The sequence below is a fragment of the Thermobia domestica genome, chromosome 1 (genome assembly GCF_964235325.1).
Source record: "Thermobia domestica chromosome 1, izTheDome1.hap1.1, whole genome shotgun sequence".
Lineage (NCBI taxonomy): Eukaryota > Metazoa > Arthropoda > Insecta > Zygentoma > Lepismatidae > Thermobia > Thermobia domestica.
The window spans coordinates 256,222,422-256,243,458 of record NC_137454.1 but is presented as its reverse complement, the minus strand read 5'-3'; the positions used below and the strand labels follow the sequence as shown (position 1 = coordinate 256,243,458).

At 37.5% G+C, this 21,037-nt stretch overlaps 1 protein-coding gene across 1 annotated transcript in view; it reads right to left on the bottom strand.

The window, feature by feature from the left end:
• The window catches only part of LOC145660529 (serine/threonine-protein phosphatase 2B catalytic subunit 3), a 412,317-nt gene that overhangs the window by 156,194 nt on the left and 235,086 nt on the right, over positions 1 to 21,037 (bottom strand). The window lies entirely within an intron of this gene.

Below are 21,037 nucleotides of genomic sequence, written 5' to 3'. Positions count from 1 at the left end.
GTTCACAGTGCTTTGAGACTCACAAGGGCAAATCCTGGAACATTACCTGAAAAAGATGGCAACAAACAGTGAAAAATTTACCTGGAAAAAGGTGTCAACAATAAACAGTAAAAGGTACAGTGATATGCTGTTAAGCAAGTTGAGGCCTGCAATTCGTAATAAACGCAGAGGTCGATTGTGACAGCGTTCTTGTGTTGCTTGACAATGCATGTCCACGTACCGCCGCCCACACCACTTAAACTCTTCAGACGCTGAGTTTCGAGATTGGAGAATTTTGATACAGTCTGGGTATCGCTCCGTTGGATTACCATCCGTTTGGTCCACTTAAGATGCTCTTAAAGGCCACTGATTCAGCTCCGACAGCAGGTGAAGGAAGCGGTGCATTTGTGGCTTGCTGCGCAGATTTTTTTTCTTCTTCAAAGCAGATTGAAAAGCTTGAGCAATAGTTGACCAGGTGCATTAAAAGTAGGGTGACTGTTGAAAAATGATAAGAATAAAAACATTGTACTCTTGTGGTATTAATGGAGGTGCGGTGGCTCAGTGGTGGAGCGTTCACCTCCGGTGCTTGGGGGTGCCTGGTTCGATCCCAGCCAGCGCCGTGTGGACTTTGTGGTGTACAAACACCGTGCTCGCGGGTTTTCTCGGGTTTCTCCCGTTTCTCCCACTTTCTTCATTCTACCATTTCGTTCATTTTTCATCATCAGCGTCTCCTTTAGCAAAACCAGCATAACCATGGGACGTAAAACTTGAAAGATTTCATTTTCTTGTGGTAATAAATAATAAAAATTGATTGCAGATACTTATTGACTTCCTCTTGTAACTACGTTTATACAAGTTCTGTAATATTGTAATGGTAAATACATTCCGCAATAGTTGCCCGCAATAATTGCAGTAGTTACCGTAATGGTGTTAATGCCTAGTGAGCGCGCCTTTGGTACAGGGCGCGAGGGATAGCATGAACTATGACCTTGAAATCCGCCACCAACACACTTGAAAGGATCAGGCAATCGTAATAGTGTTGCTAACTGCCACAGCGGTGAACTAGAATTTGGCGATTTGAAGCATTTCTGGGAAGGGATGACAAAGACACTTTGAATCAATCTGCAGCCTGCTTTCTCATCTTCATTTTAAAAAAATTTTAACAATAAAGTAGCATATTTATTTAATAAGATGTAAAAGTGCATTCGGTCCGTTAAAGGCTTCCTTACTCTAATTTTTTTTACATACATGGTGATCGTAAAGTAAGCTAAAATAACTAAAAAAAATATATAACATAACACCACCTATATTTGCAATCCATTCATTCTGGGGACCACGACTCATGTCCTAGCCTTAGGGAAATCGTGGCTACAGACCTGTCAACTCCTTCCCCTCTCATACAGGGAAGTTTGTCGTTTTCTCTGGTAAAACAAAGTGGTCCTATTGGTACCCTCCCTCCCGGGGTGGTTATTTTTGACACAGATGGGGGCGTCTTAAGAGAGACATGCAGAAGCCGAACTGGACACAGTGTTCTTGTGTTCAGTGAAGAGTGGTTCTTTGTGCATAGTTCTGTGTCGTTTTAGTCTGTGTTGTGTGCTGGTTTGTTCTTTTTAAAAAAAAAAAATCATAATGGAGGGTAAGAAGAGCGGAAAACTTTGAGGATCGAAAGTAATTCACAGCCAAAGCAGAGAGATTTTGGTTAATGTATATAATTTTATGAAGAGAGAGGCTAACAGTGGAAATCCAATTAATGTAAAACAAGTGCAAAAGCGAGTATCTGAAGCTACCAGTGTTTCAGTAAGTACACTAAAACGTGTTTTGAGTGAGCGGGAAAAAACAATCAGGGGAACGAGCTTTTCTAATCCGAATAAGAGGCGAGCACAACGAAAAACAAAAATCTCAGTGGATGGTTCTGACAAATGCGTTATTCGTCGAACAATTAATGAATTTCATATCGTTCACGGTCAACGACCTTCTGTAATATCACTGTTGCGAATACTTCGAGAAAAGGTTAATTTTAATGGAAGCACTTGGTCTTTACGGAAAATAATTCGTTCCTTAGGATTTAGATGGATTAAGGCTGAAAATAATAGACGACTACTTATTGAAAAAGATTAATTTCGGTCTGAGGTTGGCTTATTTGCGAGCTATAGATCATTACAGAACGCAGAACCGCCCCATAATTTACATGGATGAGACGTACTTGCATTCATCGCACACAAAACAACACGCGTGGAACAATAAGAAGAATATAGGTTTACTCACACCAATTTCTAAAGGACAACGCGTAGTAATCATACATGCTGGCGGAGAAAACTGTTTCATCCCAGACGCGTTAGTGATGTTCAAATCTGGAACGAAATCTGGCGATTATCACGACATGAATTATGAAAACTATGAAAAGTGGTTGAAGTCACGGCTAATTCCTAACTTGTCAAGTAATTCAGTTCTTGAGATAGACAATGACAATGCACGATATCACAATGTCTGTTTAGATCCTTCACCGACATCATCATCTCGTAAAGCTGTAATGATCTATTGGCTTGTAAGACACAATATTCCTTTCAGAGAAAATATGTACAAACCAGAACTTTATAATTTAATCTAAGCCAATAAAGCTAGTTTTCGGACATTTAAAGTAGATTTGCTCCTTGCTGAATATGGACATACAGTTCTTCGTTTGCCCCCGTATCATTCTGATCTAAACCCGATAGAGTTGTGGGCTGCAGTCAAAGAATATGTAGCAGCAAGAAATACCACTTTTTCCATTATCGATGCGATGAAACTCGCCGGAGAAATTTACAATAATAACAGCGGAAGAGTGGAAGCCTAGGTGTGATAAAGTACGAAGATTTGAACAAGCATAATTGCAAATGGAACCTAAGCCAGACGTTCTTACTGAAAACGTTACAATAAACTTAGCCGAGGACAGTGACAGTAATAGTTACTCTTCTGAAGAAAGTGACAACGAGACGGAAGACGATGATGATGAGATGGATTGTATGGACGGTATTGAGCCTTTATAAATACCTGAAGCTACAGGTAAGCCTATCATAATATATATAAGTTGCGTTAAGTAGTTATTATCCATTGTTGTTACTTATGTTGGAGGTTAGTATCGGCATGAGTATCTTCCCTCTCTCTCCTCTGTCACCCTCGCAGCGATTAGCGTTCTTCCTACCTCCCGCTTCTCATAGCTCATGCTATCTCTCGCGCTCTGTACATGTAGTCCAGGGTCGACAGCACTGATCGCATTTCAATGGTTCGGATGCTATTATCAAACTGTAGGTCCACGTCTCATATACTATCGATACTGAAACGTAAGAAACAAGCGCATACGTAAGAAACGAGCACAATTTCAAAATAGGAAATTTTCAGTTGTTCATTTCAAGTTCTTGTTCGCATCCATATACTTTTAAGTAAGGTATAGAAAAAACAAAAATTTGAATATCACCCTAAAACTCAGAAAATAATACAAGAAACAGAAACAGAGTTGTCAATATGTTATTAGCGGCCAAAAATTTAATTATTAACGTATCACAATTATGCACCGAGGCTAAGGGAAACATGATGGAATGGACGATAATGTGAGATACTAATAAAGTGGAAAGGGGAGAACGCCAAAAGAACCCGCGCACAAGGTTTAGCTTAGATTCAAATACTATCTACGAATAACAAACCTTTTTTTCTTGTAAAGAATCAACAAATTCCCCTATTCGAATGCTCTATGAAAATCCGAAGATAAGCACATCAAGGCAGCATCACAGAAAAAACAGGAAGGTGGAAGTGATAGCTTTCTGTCTGCTTGGCTGAGGAGGAAAATAGTGTGGTCAGGGAACTCAGCAAAATGAACCAAACGGGAGGGTGGACTTCTGAATACACCAGCGGCCGGGTCCCCCTAAATTTTTACTGCCTCCTCTAAAATTTTCAAGCCAGGCTTGCAAATGAACTACATTATGGTTGTATCGCCCCTCCCCCCAACTTCTACCGCCCCCCTTATATTTTGGGCTGGTTAGGCCTGGTACATAGTATTTTCAAATTACAAATAAATTTTGAAGATTTGCTGGAGCCAGTATACTGAACATAGCTGACTGTCAAATCAACTTTCGGACTCTGAATTAAATTATTAATACTAATAATAGGGAACTTTTAAATAAACAATCTCAAACCAAAAACAATTAGATAATTTCAACCCTTAATTCACGATAATTATTTCTCTTTGATTTAGTATGTGTTATCAATTAGTTTGCATTGAACAACACATCTGGAATTGTTTAAGGATTGAATTGGAATGAAGACTCTTCTGATAATCATACTTTATCTAAAATGGTATTTAAGTATTGTTATTGTCCCGTTCGAAAGTGTATTTATCTATCTTTAATGTTTTAATTGTAATATGTTAATATGAACAGTATCTTGGGGGAACTGGCGAGTAAAATTAACTCGCACAGGTTAAGGTTCATAGCGAAGTTGTTTGTTTCTGTGGTTATCAATAATGCACTTACAAGGGTCCACCGGGTCCGGACCCCCCAAAACTTTGTAACACATATTTGTACATTTTCTCAATAAAACTATACCTGTTTAACCTCTTGACGTACAGTTTTTCAACCGAAAGTTGTTCCATTTTTATAAAGTATTTTTTCTATTACTTTCTTACAATATTCACATAAGAACATTATAAATGGTGGTGATAGTGTTCATTGTTGACAACTCAACAATGAGATACAGGGATTCGAATAGCCTTTAAAATAAAAGGACGAGTACGAGTATACTCGTCCTTGCAATTAGACCAATATTAAACATGGAAATTGTAGAAATAAGTGAATTTGTATTTGTATAGCACAAAAATAATCAAAAAGAGAGTTGAAATAACAATTAGTGTGCACTTGGAACATTGTTTTTGTATATAATTGCACACTAGCATATACAAGGTGTTCGAAAACGACACCGATAACGTTTGGGAGGCGATTCTTGACTCCAAGATAAGACGAAAAGTGTAGACCTTCCTGGGTGCACAAATGCTTTCTTTCGGAGTTATAGGCTGTCGAAAATCTGAAAAAATGAACTTTAAAGGTTCATAGCTCCAAAACTATGGAACCAACCGTAGTCGGGGTCAAGACTTCACTTAAGAACTAATATGTTCGCTATCCAAAAATACATGTTTCAGAATCCGAAGGTACTCACGCAACAATTTTTATAGAGGGAGTTTGGTTGTGGGCATTTAATTTGAAGTACTCACCAAATACCTCTATAAAAATTGCGGGAGTACCGCAGGACTCAAACTTGGACATTTGGATAGAGCACATACTAGCTTCTAAGTGAAGTCTTGAACCGACTACGGTAGGTCCCATAATTTTGAAGCTATGGGCCTTTGGAGTTCATTCATTTTTTTCATGCTTTCCGCAGCCTATAACTCCGAAAAGAACCATTTGTGCACCCAGGTTGGTCTATACTTTTTGTCTTATTTTGGTGCCAGAATCAACTCCCAAATGTTGTCGGGTTGTTTAGAAACACCCTGTATAAAGTACACACTAAATATGAGATGCATTGTTTATGTGTTACTGGCTGTGTGATAAGCCCTAAAACATGGATCAATACATAAAGCTACATCATAGTCCGGCAGGGTTTGAAAAAACCCGGGCTTTTTTGAAAAAGCCCAACCCACCTGGGCCCATATGGATTTTTTCGGGTTTAATTGGATTTCTTCGGGTTTTTTCGAAATATTCCAATGTCTTTGGGATAAAAGTGTTAAAATGTGATTTATATTTCAAGATTGTCATTGTCACAACTTGAAACAATTTTCTACTTACTGGTGTTTTGAAAAAAAAAATGGCCGCCATTTTGAAATTTTACATTCGATCGCCGAGAAAATCTATACAGCAAATTTAGCATATCTCGTGCTTCCACCGTCAAAATTTCAACTTAAAAGACTGAAAATTACGCTTCGTAGCGTGGATACTCGCTGTTTTGAAAAATGGCTGCCATTTTGATATTTTCGTTGGTATGCCGCCAAAATCTATACAGAAAATTTAGTGTGTCTCGTATTTGTGTTTTGAAAATTTTAACTTAAAAGGCCAAAAGTTGTACCCAGTAGTGTGTGTGGTAGAGGCAAACAAACGAGTTGAATTGATTTTGTGTTTAACGTCCCTTTCAGCAGCGAGGCTATATGAGACGGAACCTACTGATTAACGTTGAATCCGAACCACATGAGCTCCCTCCGGGAAGCAAACCCGGGTCCCACGCCGAAGACGCGTACACTAACCGCATAGCCATGAATGAGCTCGGCAGAAAAAACGAACAAATGCAGATCAAGTCATCCAGAAGCCTGACTTACTTTCGCCAAATATGAATACCGAAAGGGGTCTATTAATTTAAAACAAAGTTACAATTCATGCAGTATGAAATAAATAAATGTTTTAAAATGTCTTATATGAAATTAACATCTTCCAGTGTAAATAAACCTGCCATATTTTCTCCATGAGAATACGGGACACCTAAGATCCCCCCTTCCCTCAACTTTCCAACACAATGCAATGAACAGTAGTCTGGTTATGAACAAAAGTATAATAGGCCGCGGTAGCTCAGTGGTAGAGCGTTCACCTCTAGTGCATGGAGTTCCTAGTTCGATCTTAGCTCGTGCCAAGTGAGCTTTGTGGTGGACAAACACCTTGTGCGTGGGTTTTCTCGAGATTCTCACGTTTCCTCCCACTTTCTTAATTCTGTCATTTCATTCATTTCTCATCATTACCGTCACCTTGAGCATAGCAGGCATAACCGTGAGACTAAAACTAAAAGATTTATTTTTTTTTTCAATAATATAATAGGCGAAAGTTCACTAAGCAGCAGCTGCTTTTCTCTATTCGTACCCTGCAATTAATTGTATAGATTGAAGATGCCTAAAAACTTAAGATGTGATATAAAAATGCTTTACAGGAAAACAACATGCAAATTATTTAAATCAGTGGTACAATCCACTTTCAATATTTTTCGCGCGTTTAGCAATATTTATTTACATAGCTGTATCTGCCAAAATTACGTTCGTCAGTTTAATCTGATGAAAAACTGATTTTTCTCCTTGTGTCGTGTGTAATTGTCAGGACCTGATTTACATTTTTCTAAGACCTGGACCAAAGCACAATTCTTTGCCCCTAGCCTCTGAAAAAGATTATAATTCTTGTTAACTTATCTAATGTGTTGATGAAGAACACTCAAAGCCATCTTTTTTTAATGTTCCGGAGAATATTCGAGTGTCCATCAAGTGCAATGGAAAAAGTAGCTTTGCAAATTTTGCTCGCTATCAAGTCGAACAGGGTGTGTTATAACTTCCTCGAAACTGGTACATGCAACAGCGTACTGTTCATTCACTAATTACAGGATTCCTAGCCAATGGCAGAAGTTTTTGTTTTTCACTTTTCGAATAAGCTGATATTGATAGCAGAAATGGAACAGAGTTAAAATACGGGACATTTCCGTCTCGACTAAATTTACGGGGACGCGGGACACTCGGGCCCAAAAACGGGACATTCCTATTTTTTTACGGGACGTATGGCAGGCTTAAGCGTAAAATAAATAGTTTTATTGTTGAAGTATTCATTTCCGATCCTTCTGCGTTTAATTCGGGAATTTCCCGAGCACTTCTTTCATGGCGTGTACATTAAAACTTCCACTAGTACGGAAATTTGAACTCAGCGCCTGAAATAGTAAGCGTCACATAGTCTTCGAAACCCCGAGTATTAAGCTTCTTAAATTTGACAAGAATTTTTACGGTATTGCTGGTATTGATTCTACAGAATGATTATTTGAAGGGTAGCAACAAATGACTGAATTAAACTGTTATTGTTGGAAAACCAAATTTTAGTTGAAGAACCTTGTGTCTTACATCAAAGGTAAGAAATAATACTAATAGTTTTAATAATGTATTTACATATGTACTATTAGTACCGGCACCTATGAACTTAAACCTGTCAAACGTATGAGTGATAATGTCCCTCGGTGTCGACAAGCATACTATTCACGGAAAATATTTTCTAAAGTACAAAATTGCTTACTTTACTTCAAATAGGCTACAAGCATAATCCATACATTAATTTGTTCTATAACTATCTCAAGCTAAGGTGTTTTTTTTTTTCTTAGTTCATTTAGTGCCTTCAGAACTTTATAAAGGTCTTATGTTGAATGTTGTTGTATACCTTAACGTGAAAGCCTCTAATTCGCCCAAGGAAAGTCTAAAATCTGATAAAAATCACTTACAAGTGCTCACCTTAGTTGTATTAATAATATACTAACAAATAGGTCAAAAACCCAGGTGGGTTTTAAAGTGCGTTTTTTCAGGTGGGTCCAACCCGAAAAAACCCACCGGGTTTTTTCGGGCTGGGCCCACTTGGGCAAACCCTGTAGTCCGGACACATGTATCTGGATTCTCGTCTAGCCTTCTTTCCTCTAGCATCACACACACTACTGCACATCCTGCACTTTCGTGTCGGGTTTTGTTTCATCTCAGTGGAAGGAATCGCAGAAGGAAAATGTCAGCCAATAAGTCGCATTTGTGTTGCCTTTGCTGAGGGGCGACCAGTTGCTTTCGGTGAAAATTCTTCTTTTTAATGCTGAACAACCAATTTCTCGATAATCAACACGAAAATCAAGACCAGTCTTCTCTTCTTCATGTTTTCTGTAGAGTACAAAGGCATTCCACACAGCTAGTTCCAAGAGGAAAAATATTTTCTTATATATATATATATATATATATATATATTCCTTTTTCGTGGTAGTGGATTGTTTGCGATGTGTTGATCAACCCTATTAACACCTCCCAAGGTATCATTATATGCAAAAACGACCGCTGGTTTCACGACGACTTTGTTCCCTTGTCTGCGTGTTTCCATTTCCGCACTATGAATACTGGATAACATACATACTTTCCTTTTGTCTTTCCACTTTAGGGCAAGAAGTTTCCCTCGTATCTGCTTTCTTCAGTTTCTTTTTCTGAAACGATGGAGGCAAGTCCTTTCTTGTTGGGCGCACAGTGCCATACATATCTGTTCTGTTAGATATGAGAATATCTGCAAGCTGGGGAGAACTACAGAAGTTGTCTACACTTAGGCAGTATCCCATATTCAGCAGGGGTTTCATGAGAGTCATGACAACTTGTGACGACATAGGTAGATCTTTATAATCGTCATGAAATTAGGTGCCAGACCCTGTGTATATTATTAGCGACCAGACATATCCCGTTGAGGACTCTCACAGCATGAAGGACTTGCCAAATCTGGCCCGTTTTAGAGGCATATATTGGACCCATCCCAACCGCCCTGTATACAACATCAAATTTTCGTCAATTGTCACATCTCTTTCTGGAGTGCAAGCAGCTTGAAATTTAGTAGATGAGATAAAAAAAAAAAAATTGGCCATATTTTATTCAATTTTGGTTATGGATGACTCTCAGCATCATATGCGCTATTGTCTGAGAAGTGCAGATTCCTCTTCAAATGCAGAAATCTTTGGTATGGTAAAGTTTGCCGAAAAATTGGTGTAGACAAAATTGGATTCTTTGACCAGTACATTTGATATGTCGGCTTCTTCACAATACTTTGTAACAGAATGAGCAAAACAAAAATGTACATTTTGTCCATTGTTGTATCTTTCCATTCTTGTGCCATTGTTTGCCTTGCATATGTTTTCGTTTCAGTCACCAAAATTCCCACAAAATTCATCGTCAACAAACTACCTAAAGTACCACAAAACATCAACATGTGGCTCGAAATGCACTTCGGGTTTACAACTGAACGCAAAGCGCGGGCGAGCAGGTGGGAATTGTCCAGACGTATCAATTTCACACCATTGCCTGACACTGGCAAAGTCATTCCCGCTTGAACTTTATGCATCACTTCCTTCTCCAGAACTTTCTTTTAACTTTCTTCGGAGCTATCTGAACCACTAAACTCAACGTCAAACTCCTAATCACTTTCCATAGTCACAAGAAAGGTAAATCACATCAGAAAACAAGAGAAAAAATTAAATCGCCGGAATTGGCTTAATCGCAAACACTGTCGTTGAAAAAAACAGTCTAGAACGCTACGTGGATGAGATTGCACTGACATCTATCGGCAAGACTCGTAAATGATTTCTTCAGCAGCACTATCTGGTGGAAACAAAGAAACAGTAGAAAACGTGTATATTCGACTTTCTAAAAGAAGAACAGGTAAACGGAAGCTAGGACGACTATATTCGTCGTTTTAAGTTTTCGATAAAAAAAAAAAAAAAGACGAGCATACTCGTCCTTTTTGGTGTAGCATGAAATTTTGATCTTAGACTTCATTTGTACTTTTTCTCTTACATAAACGATCTAGTTTTTACCTTTTTTTTTTTAAAAAAAAAATGAAAATATAAGTGGAAATATTTTACAATTACTTACCTATTCGGGTGCAGAATAATACGCGTTCAATAGTATATAGACGTAGTGCCTTGTAGTATTGGACTTCCTCCAAAGCTTGGACCTCTCCCAACAAAAAATTCTGCCTGGTGGTGTTGAACCTTCGGCTTTCTTATGTCACCGAATAAATTAGTTGGCCACAAGAAAAGGGGACACAATTAAGTAATGAAAAGTTGGAAAATCAGAATATGGAAATAGAGTTGCTCAGAAATTGTAAGATAAGTATTTAAATATCGCAGGAATAGGACAGAAACCAAAGGTCAATACGAACACTTAAGCTTTGAGTATAATAAGCTAACGAGGGAACGGCGCGATGTCACTCAAGAGATAATTGCACCAAATTTGGTGTTGGAGTAGGTAATGGGAATAGGAAAGAACGTGGGAAGCATTCGTTTCGCAGGCGTTCGAAATCAGAAATAATGGGCCGTACAGTTTTGGAGAAGTATGGCCTGTCAATCAGATATTAATGGGACGTAGCCTTTGCTCGTTGTTGTAACCAATGCAGAATATGTTAAATAAAGTAGAATGAAAATAGAAAAAGAAGAGCTGAACTGAAAATGAGCCAATGTCCGCTTTCAATCCCACCAGGGAAATACTGGAATATTGAATCATCAATCAACTGCACCTGCCATTATCCACCTTATCTCTATAAAGAGGAATTGAAACACATTTTTTAAAAAGTAGTCTCATCTGTTTCAGACTGAACGTGTGTTGGTTTTATTAGCGTATTTATTTTTACAAATACAGTTCCTGGTACTATCTGTGCCTGTAGTATTTCTTAATGCTTCTGTTAACAACCGTTTCATTATATAACTCACTATACGTTATATTAAGGTTAACTACGATATTTTCTAATCTTGGTGAGACGAATTTGAAAGCTAACTTTACGAACATGGCATGTGTAAGCAATGAAGACATTCTGTCTCGTGTGCGCTAGGCAATAGCCGTGAAACGCTCATGTTCATTTTGTGTTCACACTATTAAAGTGCAGTGTTTGTAAAACATGCGTGAGTTTTATTTAGAGTCTTGAACGCAGTTGTTACGAGCCTGTTTCTGTCCAATAGGCCTACATTTTGCTGCTTTCTAGTGGTGAGTAGACCAAATTCAAATATTTCCTTTATCCTCTGTGTTAACATAGGTGTGTTAAGGGAAAGTCTTGTATGTATTCCAAAGGTTACTTTAAAATGGGAACAACTGTGGACGGCCATAACAAAATATCACTAATTCCGAAATATATATTTAAATTCGCCTCACAAACACACACTAATTTTGGTGGGCGCCACGTTGAACATCAGTACAAATGAATCAGTTAATATTTGTGTGTTCAAACATTTCATACTTGCGTACTGACAGCATCTTTTAGTGTGAAGAAATACAGTAACTTCATTTCGACCCATTACCTGGAAAACTTCTGGCGGTGCCCATGATTAATTTCTGTGTGCATTTTCTTTATTTTGTTAATATAATTTCCATAAGCTAACTAGTGATACATACCCAATTAGTAACGACAAGGGCAGGGTAGTTGATATATTTAGTATCCCGGCATTCGCCAGGTGGAACTGAGGGCGGACATTGGCGTATTTTCTGTTCAGCTCATATTTTCTGTTTTCATTCTACTTTATTTAACTTCTGCATTGGCCACAACAGCGAGCAAAGGTTTCGTCCCATCAATATCTGACAGGCCATACTTCTCCAGAACTGTACGGCCCATAATTTCTGATTTCGAACGCCTGCGAAACGAATGCTTCCACACGTTCTTTTCTATTCCCATTACCTACCCCTACACCAAATTTGGTGCAATTATCTCTGAGTTATATCGGCCCTTCCCTCGCTATATATAATAATAATAATAATAAAAAATAATGCTATCACAATCACAGCAGAGGTAAGAAGCCATCGATTATCGCAGTAATGCATAAGCACGAAGGTACGAAAAACAATATAATACTGAAGGGGAAGATATCATGCATGAGCAAATGTTCAAAGATGTAAACGAAGTGACATGTCAGAGAAAATTGAAGTTTAGGTTCGTGGAAGGAATATACAGTGAAATATGTTTGGCCAACACCGGTTCCATTGAAAAGTGGCCAACTAAAACACGGATTTACATCGGTGTTACAGATTGTAATAAATATGTCTACTAATTGTTTACGTATTATTTCGTATTTTATAAACAAATGAATTTCGTTTCACAAAACTACGCAGACTTCACAACTATGGAAATTCAATTCTCAAACCTCAAGTAATACATCTAAACACCCTGGCCAAATTACTTGTTTCATAGCGTATGGGTGCAATGAACATGTTCAAGGCAAGTCATTCGACCAGCTGTGTGCGTGGCGATAGATGGCGCTCGTGGTATCGTGCTGTGATTACTCTGTGCATACGCTGTGTTGGGGAGAACTGAACCACATTGAGCCGTGGCAGGATTGTATCTACGGAAACAATACATGACTTCAAAAGAAGCCAGATTGTCTCTATCTGCTGCTCAAATTTACTCATTTGTGCAGTGTATGTGGAAATACGATCATATAGTGCAATCAAATTAGCAAAAAAGTAAGGAACAAATTAGTAACAAGCTGAAAATTGGTACAGATGTTGGGAATGATGTTGTAAACAACATATTAAAAGTCCCCTGAAATCCTAGGTGACCTTCGCTTCCATAGTGGAAAATGGCGGCTGGAAGTGTCAAATGAACAGTACACAGATAAAAATAGCAATATCTTCGCTATGGTTGAACATAAAAAGATAAACTTAGTGTCGTTTTGTAGAATATAGATAACACAATATATATATATATATATATATATATATATATATATATATATATATATATATATATATATTATAGAGAAACAATTTTTCATAAAACGCATACTTTTACAAATATTTAGCTCTAAATTTTAAAATTCCGAAAACTACCGTCAAACTGATTTACATTTTATTTAACTTAGGAAGTAAATAGTAACAAGTTAAAATTTGACATAGATGTTGATAAAGATTATTTAAATGGCATACTAAAAATCCCACAACTTCTTCGTTCACCATATTGGAAAATGTCAAAATATCCTAAGTAATTGAAAGATAATATTTTGTTAAGTGAAATACAAAATCTGGACCGGGCTAAATATTTGAGAAACTGTAAATGCAGTCGATCCGAAGTCAATTGGGATCAATGATGGTGCAAGGGGGGAAACATTATGAAGTCTTTAAGGTTGTCCTCCGCCATCTTGAAATCAACTTGTTTATTTTAAATGACATGATCGTGTGACATATTAAACAACATCCTCGTTCGAAGAGAAACCCAATGGTAAGATTATTTTTCCAAAACCTGCATCAATTTTGAAGTGAATAGATTTATGATATGTTATATGTGAAATGTTGTGAAATGTGCTGTGCGAAGCATGGTTGGTGATATTTATTCACAGGCCGTAATGATTCTCCTTTTAAGGTAGCCGATGTAAGTAATTTTACACTTTTAGATAATAGCTTTAAAGTGTCCCTAAAGATGGAAATTCAAAGGAGGTAGATCGGGGGACCTTGCTGACCACTCATTTGGTCCATGCCGACCTAACCAACAACCGGGAAAGTGTTCATTGAACAATCGATTACATTACCGCCATAATGCGGCGGTGCCCATCTTGTTGCCAATATTGATTAAATCACCCTTGCTTTTCCAACGAAAGTGACATAACAGTGTTTTCAAGCATATCTCCATATTGCGCAACATCCCAGGTTCCATCAATGAAAACAGGTCCCAATAAGTTTTCGCCCCCATACTCTATACCACACCATTACCTTACAAGCATCTTGCATCTTTGATGCATCTATCTAATTAAAATTTGTATTAGCCCTGTACCGAACATTTGCCCAATACCGAGAAATCCTATGATAAAGTTCTTTTTCAAAATCTGCAACGGTTTGAAGTTTTAAATTGATTTAAGCTAGAATATATTATCATTTACACTAAAATTTTGCAAGTGTGGAACATTGTAGAGACGGAAACCGACTCTCTCTCTTTTCTCTTTTCTTGTAAGTACGACAAGGTGCTAACTCGAGGGAAAGAATCGAAATTTTCCTTTTAGCTGGATGATGCAGTTCAGCAATAACATCCGTCTTCAAAGAGCGACATCCTAATCGCGAGCCGGTGACAGACAGTGACGTACGAAAACTAATCCCCAAATTCATGGCAAAGGGAAATGTTGATGATTTACCTCTTATCAGGACGACCACGAAATGCAACTGATCCAAACACATCAGCAGCTTTGTTGGGGTGTATTGGTGAAAAGTCCTATGAAGAGTGTGCGACGACTATCAAGTGAACATAATGTTAGTGTCAAAAGTGTTCAAAAAATATTAAAAAGGAAAAAGTGGCACCCTTAAAAAATAAAGGTGAAACAAAAACTGCCAGAGGATGATTTAGATAGACGAATGGAGTTTTGTGAGTAGGCGTTGGCCCAGATAGCTCGTGACCCAGTGTTTCCTCATAACATTGTTTTTAGTAATGATGCAAATTTCTATGTAACAAGTGAGATTAACAACCAAAATGTCCGATACTGGGCTAATACAAATCTAGATGCATAATACAAATCTAGATTAATTGGATAGATGCATGATACAGATAAGGTAATGGCGTGGTGTGTAATATGAGGCGAAAACTTATTGGACCTGTTTTCATTGATGGGACCTGGGATACTGCACAATATGGAAATATGCTTGAAAATACTGTTATGCCACCTGTGTTGGAAGAGGAAGAGTGATTTCTTCAATATTGGCAACAAGATGGGGCACCGCCGCATTATGGTGGTAATGTAATCGATGGTTCAATAACACTTTCTCGGTTGTTGGATAGGTCGGCATGGACCAGATGAGTGCCGAGCAAGGTTCCCCCGACCTACCTCCTTTGGATTTCTATCTTGAGGGACACTTTAAAGCTATTGTCTAAAAGTGTAAAATTATTTACATTGGCTAGCTGAAAAGAAGAATCATTACGGCCATTGAATAAATATCACCAACCATGCTTCGCGGAGTGCACAAGCACCAGGTCTCGGGTTAAGGATATGCATAAAACAGAACGGTGGGCATGCTGAACATATCATGTGATTGTAATTGTCTCATGTGTTAGCTCTCTTTTCCTGGTTATTAAAGAATACGTAATGTGAGATCTTACAAAGCTTGTTTTTTATTTTATCTTTCAATTCGAAACTTCGCACAGCACATTTCAGAGCATTTCACATATATCCTAAATGTATTCACAACTTCAAAACTGATGCAGGTTTTGGAAAAATAATCTTACCATTGGGTTTCTCTTCGAACGAGGATGATGTTTAATATGTCACATGACCATGTTGTCATTTAAAATAACCAGGTTAATTCTAAGATGGCGGAGGACAACCTTAAACACGTCATAATGTTTTCCCCCCTTGCACCACCATTGATCCGAATTGACTTCGGATCGACTGCATTTCAAGTTTCTCAAATGTTTAGCGTGGTTCAGATTTTGTATTTCACTGAAGAAAATATCGTTCAATTACTTCGGACATTTTGACATTTTCCAGTATGGCGAACCAAGAAGTTATGGGATTTTAGTATGTCATTTAAATAATCTTTATCAACATTTATGTCAAATTTTAACTTGTTAATAGTTACTTCCTAAGTTAAATAAAATTGTAAATCAGTTTGACAGCAGTTTTCGGAATTCTAGAGTTTAGAGCTAAATATTTGAAAAAAAAAAAAACGTTTATGAAAAATTGTTTCTCTCTAAAAATATATATATATATATATATATATATATATATATATATATATATATATATTGTGTTATCTATGTTCTATAAAACGACACTAAGTTTATCTCTTTATGTTTATAGTCAGGTTCCTTAGGGGCCAATCATGGTGTCCCGTGTGCAGTTTGATGGTTAAGTATTGCGAGTGCTTTCATCTTTTCAGGTGCATATTGAAGAACACGAAAAGCGATGGTGGAGGTCTGAGGTCCGCGACTGGCCAATATGGCGGCCAATTCAAGATGGCGACCAAGCTAGGTTTAAAAACCGCTGTATCTCGTTTACCTCTCATCCGATTTTAATGTTCTTTTTTTTTTAATTGTAGGTCTATATTAAAGCTATATTTAATGTTATTACACATTTTACGCTAAATACAATAGTTTTCTAGGTATTTCGCAAAAGCAGATTTTTGAAAAAAAAAAAAAAACAGTTTTATGTTTATTAAAACAAAAAAAATGTTTTCTGTTTATCAGAAAAAAATAGTATTGCGGGTGTTTTCATCTTTTCAAGTACTTCTTCGAGAACACGAAAAGCGATGGTGGAAGTCTGAGGTCCGCGACTGGCTAATATGGCGGCGAATTCAAGATCGCGGACCGGTCTGGGACCTCAGACTTCCACTATTGCTTTTCGTGTTCTCCAAGAAATACTTGAAAGATGAAAACACCCCCAATATTTAATCATCAAACAGTATATGGAACACGTTAATGAACCTGACTGCTCCATGTTCATTAGAAATTGTACATTCATGAGGAAATTTGTATTGTGTTCGAAAAATCCAGGTATTCATTAAAAACTTTTATTCTGATGAGTCAATACGATATGTAAAATATATAAGTTATAAGTTGAAATGAATAATTTATGAATTGTTAATTGTACTACTAAATAATTATACCATAATTTACAGTATTTAAGACTAATAGTTTCCATTTTTGGGGTCCTTTACTCATTGTCATTTTCGTCAAACTCTTCATCATCACTGTCATCAAATTGTTCACATTCCTCATTTGAAGGATTGTCACAATTTTGTTCATTTCCAGAACAACTGCACATCTCTGTACATGGAATTCCATGCCTGAAACACTTACGGGGGGGGGGGCGCACAACGTGATTGCACACACGAACATTGTATGGATGACAGAATTTCTAGAGGTCCACAGGGAAGCTCACTCATCTCTGTAACAAAATGACCATTTTCCAACTTTCAACCACATTCTAATGCAGATGGGGGGCAAGGTGTACCAATATCTGATGTATTCCAAATCATTGCTTGCAAATGTGCTCTTCTAACTTCAGGACGAAATGAAAATAAAGTTGGAGGAAGACTGGTCCCTTCAACTTGTTTTTTTGAAAATAACCACCATCTTACTTCACTTAACTTTTGAAGATTCGGCTCTTGTAAGTACACTGAACAAAGATACTCTTCCAAACCATTGTAGATTTAATCTGAAACATGCAAAGTTCTGCCAAGAGATGAAAGTGCGTGAAGCACTCTTTCATTTGCTTCCATGAAGTGGTTCCAAAAAGTAGTTTTTTGTTTTTCCAGAGAAAGCACCAGTGACGTCAGTACCAGATATAGCATGCATCCCAGTCTGTGCATTTGTTCGCTGTGGTCCCAGTTTCGCATACATTTTCTCTACCTCAATTTTCCGAGGTTTAGGTCCAATGAGAAAATAGAATGTTTTCGTTGGGAGCTGTGGATACCAACTGATGAGCAATACTAATACATCAGTGTCAGGGGAGAACACGTTTATGACTTTTGCACCTCTTCCAATGGCACGTAGGGCATGCAAGATAATTTTCGTGTCAGCCTCTTCTTGAGTAGTTTTCAAATCTGATACAACTAACTTTGAAGCTTCTGCAGTATCCTTGTAGGACAGAATGATGATTTTATTGTCGTCATTAGCCTTTTTGATTAGTTCTTTACTTAAATACTCCGTCAGGGATGCCTTAGTCTATATATGTGAAAGCAGTTTTTTAACGGGAACTGATTTGATGCTGGTGTGAGCCTCAATTTTATATTGACCAGGTGGTTTTCTATGTTGACGACGGTCACGACAAGCATATTTCAATGAAGTTTCGAGATATGTGTCAAATACAACATGAACTTCAGAGTAATGCTCATATTTCGAAAGATTTTTCTGCAGAACTGATTTGCTAAGTCTGACACATTCTTTGCATTATTGTCCAACTTCAGAGAATTGAGCTCTGCCATTCCATCTACGATTGCAACTGGTATTACTGGACTGTCAGAAGCTGCAACTTGTGATTCATCAGGATTTTCGCATGTTTCCTTGTCTTGAAGCTATTCTAAATGATGAAGGAGCTTGCTTTTAACTTGTATACGATGCATGGACCCATCACTGCAAAACATAGATCTTGGAATGACAGCTCATATATACCGATACAGTCATCTAATTTTAAATATGTTCGTGCTCGATACAAAAGGACAAGTCTAGCAAACAACTTTCTGTCCTCCTTAACCTCCACTACCCCCTCTTTAGTTTGCACTTTTACTTTCTTTCCCATCGAACTAAACAGTTTAAGTTTCTTCTGGGGAAGAGTATCCCAAAACTTTCTTGTCCGTAGCATTATCAGCTCTTCTGCAAAAGACTTGTCCTGTGCTAATCCCTGGACTGGCATGGAAGTGACATCATTGACAACCTCAGGTGGTGCGACAGTCATTGTTACAAGGTTGATCATGTTTGAAAGGGTTTACAAAATATTCTGAGCACACAGAGTCATCTTGGTCAAATTATTTTGGTAGCGAGATGACTTCGATCGGCTTACCTCATGATGAGTCTTTTTCCTTCTGAACACCTGGAACACGTTCTGTTACTTCTAAACAAATCTTAGCTAGTTCAGGTGTTCCCAAAAAGAATTTGGTGAGGGTCTGTGGGCTTTGTGTTATGCCTACTACTCCACCTGATACCTTCATTTTTCGAATTTCCTGTTCAAGAGCTTCATCAGATCCAAGATTACAAAATAAGACTTCAGATTTATTTGGAGCCCGTACGTTCCTAATATTGGTTTAAGTTTCTGTATCTGACGTCTTTAAAAATTTCATTTCAGCTGTATGCCAAGCACATAATGCATTGTAGTTTCGCATATTCATGAAAAAGAAAAAAAAAAAACTTTGTGAACTCCAAAGCTACTAACCTTAGATCCCAGTCACGACTTCAAATTGCTCTTAAAAAAAGCCAGCATTGTTCTTAACAAACTTTAAAGTTGGACGTTGATTCCCTGAACATGTTTTTTCACAGAATTTATCAAGCTTTTCAAGCGTGTTTTCTTCAACCAAGGCAGTGTTGAATTGATGATTCTTTAAGGATACTTCTTCACTGTCTCCTTTTTGCTACGCTTTCCATAGATTTGTTGCATGTGGAGACATTGTTTGTTTAAGGTCTTTTTCGTCCCTGGAGTGCCATTCCACTTGCTGACTGAACAATGCATGAAGTGTCAGTATATGAGCTCGAAGTGATCGCGGTACAGTTTTCCCTTCTAACATTCTCTTGACAATATTTTCGCTATATATATATCCCACTTTCAACCCAAATCTCAGGAGTACCACTTTCGTCAATATAGCTACCTATAGCTCTTAACTCTGCCATTAAAATATGCAAGTCCCCAGGTATCAAAACTCAATTTCCCTTCGCAATAGTCATTTTTAAATGAAGTAGTGGTCGATATATGCCCAGGCCAGCTGTGACAACCAATTTCTTAGACTGACTTTGAACTTTTTTATTTACTTTCTCCAAATGACTCATCACAGAGTACAACACAGTAACATTGGTTTGTGTTTCTGGAAGTATTGACATTATGTTGTTCGTTTTTGCATTGCTTTTACCTACCATTAAATTATGTGCAGACCATGTTAGAGGTAGCCCAGACTGATTGCTGGCACTACTTTCAATACCAATGCAACCAGTTAACATCCACACAAAATCTTTGGTCGCAACAGAAATTAAAAGTTCAGGCTTTTTTCTGGTGGGGGGTCTATAGATATAATGGACTATTAGGTTTCAACAACTTAGGAATGAGCAAGGGCTGCATTGAGTATACTGAGTTTGGTAACTCTCTATTTTTCTTCCTAACAGAGATATCTAGAACATTTTTTTAAAAATACACTCAAACAAATTTAATACACACAAACAATATAAAAATGTCACACAATTCTATTAATGTTATACTATAATCCTTAAAAACATTGTATTTAGCGTAAACTGAGTAATAACAATAATGACCTAAGACAATTAAAAGAAGATCATCAAAGTCGGACGAGAGGTAGCCGAGATACAGCGGTTTTTAAACCTAGCTTGACCGCCATCTTGAATTCGTTGCCATATTAGCCAGTCGCAGACCTCAGACTTCCACATCGCTTTTCTTATTCTCCAAGAATAACTTGAAAAGATGAAACCACCCGCAATACTATTTTTTTCTGATAAACAGAAAACATTTTTTTTTTGTTTTAATAAACATAAAACTTTTTTTTTTCAAAAATCGGCTTTTGCGAAATACCTGGAAAACTATTGTATTTAGCGTAAAATGTGTAATAACATTAAATATAGTTTTAATATAGACCTGCAATTTAAAAAAAAGCATCAAAATCGGATGAGAGGTAAACGAGATACAGCGGTTTTTAAACCTAGCTTGGGCGCCATCTTGAATTGGCCGCCATATTGGCCAGTCGCGGACCTCAGACCTCTTCCATCGCTTTTCGTGTTCTCCAACATATGTCTGAAAAGGTGAAACCACCCGCAATACTTAACCATCACACTGCACACGGGACACGTTAAGGAACCTGACTATTAACCATAGCGAAGATATTGCTATTTTTATCTGTGTATTG